Below are 3875 nucleotides of genomic sequence, written 5' to 3'. Positions count from 1 at the left end.
AAAAGAAAATTATATCAATCTAATTTGGAACTACATGGAAAAATTAGAAAAATGGGCTTTAAAAATTCTTATTTTTTATATTTTCGTTTATGTCAATTTTTATGTTTTTAAAAGTCTCAAACGTCTCATTTTTATGTCGTCGAACTTTTAAATTATATAATTTCGAACATTTTCGACTTAAACAATGTATACAATTTAAAGAATATGGTTTATAAAAGTACCTATTTTTTAAAAAAGTCAACTTTTTTTTTTAAACTCGTACAAAAGTCTTTTTAAACCCCTTGAAAATTTTAAAACCGCGTTGAATTCTTTGGATTTCATTTTAATATACCCTAAACTCCATAAAATCGTTTGAAATATCCTAAAATTGATAAAATCCCAAAAATATTGTGTAATCACTAATAATCGAATAAAATACAGCAAACCGTCTTAGAATCTGTAATATCTTTCAAAATTCTTTAAGAAATGATTAAATGATTGAAATCCCAACAAATCTTAAGAAGCCCTTTTAAATCCCTTAAAATCGTTCGAAAGACTGTAAAAGTTTTGAAATTCATTAGAATCCGTTGGAATCTATTTAAAATCCTTGAATTCTGTTATAATCCTAAAATCTGAAATCCCTGGAAAACTCTCAAATTATTTTTCAATCCTTTGAAATTTATATAAGGTCCTTATAATCTCTTATAATCTTTTAATTTCTTTCAGAATCCTATGAATCACTCAAATATGGTAAAGTTCCTTTAAATATTCCAATCTTGGAATCTCTTGAAGTTCTTGATAATCTTACTAAATTTTTTGAAATCTCATGAAATTCCTCAGAATCTTTAAAAATGGACTATATTTCGTGAAATTAAAATGCTTCGAAGTTGTTAAACATTCTTATAATCCTTTGAATTCCACAAAAAATTTCGAAATCTTTGTAGTACTTGAAGATTCTATGACATCCCTTAGGGTGGCCGTTTAAATCGAAGAAAAAAATTCCCTGTCATTTTAAGGGGTTTTCCCGGTTCGCAAACATTTTTCACGGTCAATGAAATTTAAAAAATCGAACTCTATTCTAAACATTTTTCCAATTAAAGCAATAAACAACAAATTAAATTTACACGTATGGAATGGAAGGCACTAACACTTTTCAATTGAAATTTTTTTAATGGAATGCAAATAAACTGCAGAATTTAGAACTTTTATAAATTATAGAGCTCAAAGATTCAGATTAATTAAAAAAAATATAAATCCACGTTAACATTTTCAATGCACTAAATTAAAGAATCAAACAATTAACTTTAAAAATCTTCAAAATTATATTTTTTAAGTAATTTTAAGCAAGACAAATTAAAAAATAATAAATAATTTTTTCTAACTTAACAGTATTTAAATTAGAAGTTAAATTATTTTCATTTTAAATAGTTTAAGCATCCTTCAAAAACTTAAAAAATTTATTTCAAAACATTGAGAAATCTAGAAGTGTTTTCATATTTTTCCAAATTTAAAATCATTGTTGAAATTTTTCGAAACGTTTAAATATATTTTCAAATGAATTGCATTTTTCCTACAACTTTTAGAAAATCCTGCAAACTAAAAAAAATCCTTAGAATTTGAATTTATAAATAAAAATAGGAAGACTTATTATTTGTAGAAAAAATTAGAATAATCTTAAGAGATATTTAGGAGTTTTACAAATATCAAAACTAAATTTAGAACTTGAAATGATTTCAAATCTATTCGTACTGATATTTTGGTGCAAATACCCACCGCCGAATTAAAATACAAAATGCAGATTTTTGCAGATTGCAACCAAAAAATTAAGAAACTTTTTATGAATTTTGAAAGGCTAAAAAAGAATAAAAACATTTTCTTAAGGTTCCTAGAAAAATTGAAAATGATTTTTCATTTTGAAAAATTATTGTAACAGAAAATTTAAAAAGATTTTAAGAGATTTCCAAAATGAACAAAACAGAACCTGGAAGATTTTAAGGATTTTTTTTAAGTTACAGGATTTTCCAAAAGTTGTAAGAAAAATTCGCTGAATTTTAAAATGTATTTAGAAGTTCTAAACAAAAATTTTAACACACTTCTTTTCAATTACTTGAAGACATTTCAAGTTTTGAAATAATTTTAAATCTTTTCAAAACTATGAAATAGTTCTTGAAATTTCTCAAATTTGGTTTACAAATAATAAGTGTTCACTTGCTATTTATACGTCAAAATTTAACAATTTCACTTACAAATTAAACATTTTTCAAACAGAATGATTCAAATTGTAACGTTAATAGTTTAAAAGCTCTTCGAAATTCTACAGATTCAAAGCTTTCTAACAAATGTCAAACAATTTAGTTTCAAATTGTTTACTTTTACATATATTTGTGTTCAATTTACTCGTCTTGAATGAACAGTGAAATTTTTAATGGCTAAGAAAACTAATAAAATTAATATATATTAATAAATTTATTTATTGAATTTAATATAAAAATATAAAGGAAGACCTAAAACTTTGAATTAACATAATTTTATTGATGAATCATTAAAATTATTATTTAAGAGTAAAATTATCGGAATAAATGTTATTATATTAATCTCAATTCTTATTAAGACTTTCGAATTCAAACAGTTACAATCTGGAAATTTTCAAATTTTGAAGGCGTAAAATTCCCGGTCAAGAAATAAATTAACTGTCATTTCCCGGTCTTTTCCTGGTTTCCCGGTCCAGCGGCCCCCCTGCATCCCGTAGGTGGGGTACAATTCCTAAAATTACCTTAAAATACTTTGAAATCCCGTGAACTATCTTGAAATGTGTAATCTCTTAAAATCATTCAAAAAATTTTTTAAATATGAAATCAGATGATTTTTTCTTTTTAATCTCTTAAAATCCCTTGAAATACTCTAAAATCCCTTGGAATCATTTAAAATACTCTAAAAGTTAAAAAAGACCTTTAAATCCCATTCAAATCTATCAACGTCTTTGAAATCTCTGGAAAATTTGAGAAATCCCTTAAAATGAGTAAAAATCTTTGAAATACTTCGAAATCCTCAAAATCTACTATTGGCGAGAAAATTCGAGTCCTCTGGCTTTGGCGTTGAATAAGTATGTGAAGAAAAAATGGCAGGTTAATGAAAGAGGTATCATTTTAAAGGTGCAAATGCTGTACGTTAATGAGCCGAAAAGTAATATTCGAAAAAATTATTTGTAGCTTACAGATCTGAAAATACGATGAAAAGTGAGGAATTTTGATAGCTTTTAAAAACACTGAACTTTGAAGCATAGTTTTTTATTGAAAAAATAATAGGAAAAATCTGAAAAAAAAATCATGGTGGTACATTAAACATTTCTGAACAGATTGCCGTCGAAAAATTTGCAAAATATAAATAAATGTTCATTTTTTGTGAATAAATATGCGACCGCACTATCGTCAGTTCTAATGAAGATAATGAAGTGATTTAAATTTAATTTTAAAAAGTGATTTGAAGGAAGTATGTGCATCTTGTTGTCTTCGTACAAATTGCGATATTTGAAGTCAGTTTCTTGTATATGAAAGCAAGTGCGAGAGCCCAGCGTGGTGCCGTTTTTTCAGGGGATCGTCCTGGGTTTTCCTCAACCCGACCTAACAATGTGTGCCTCCGAGCTTCACTCTGGCCTTCAATCCCTTTCCCTGTGTTGAGGAAAACCGAGGCCGATCCCCTGAAAAAACAGCACCACGCTGGGCTCTCGCACTTGCTCTTCTATATAAAAAACTGACTTCAAATATCGCAATTTGTACGAAGACAACAAGAAGCACATTATTATTATACCATTAAGCCATTTCCCTTTCGGGGTAGGCGTGACTCACTCGGCAGGGGAAAGGAGTAGTGTGTGGATGGGATAGAGATTTTTCAGATTG

The sequence above is a fragment of the Belonocnema kinseyi genome, chromosome 9 (genome assembly GCF_010883055.1).
Source record: "Belonocnema kinseyi isolate 2016_QV_RU_SX_M_011 chromosome 9, B_treatae_v1, whole genome shotgun sequence".
Taxonomy (NCBI): Eukaryota; Metazoa; Arthropoda; class Insecta; order Hymenoptera; family Cynipidae; genus Belonocnema; species Belonocnema kinseyi.
The sequence above is the reverse complement of the archived record's forward strand: the minus strand, read 5'-3'. Positions refer to the sequence as shown.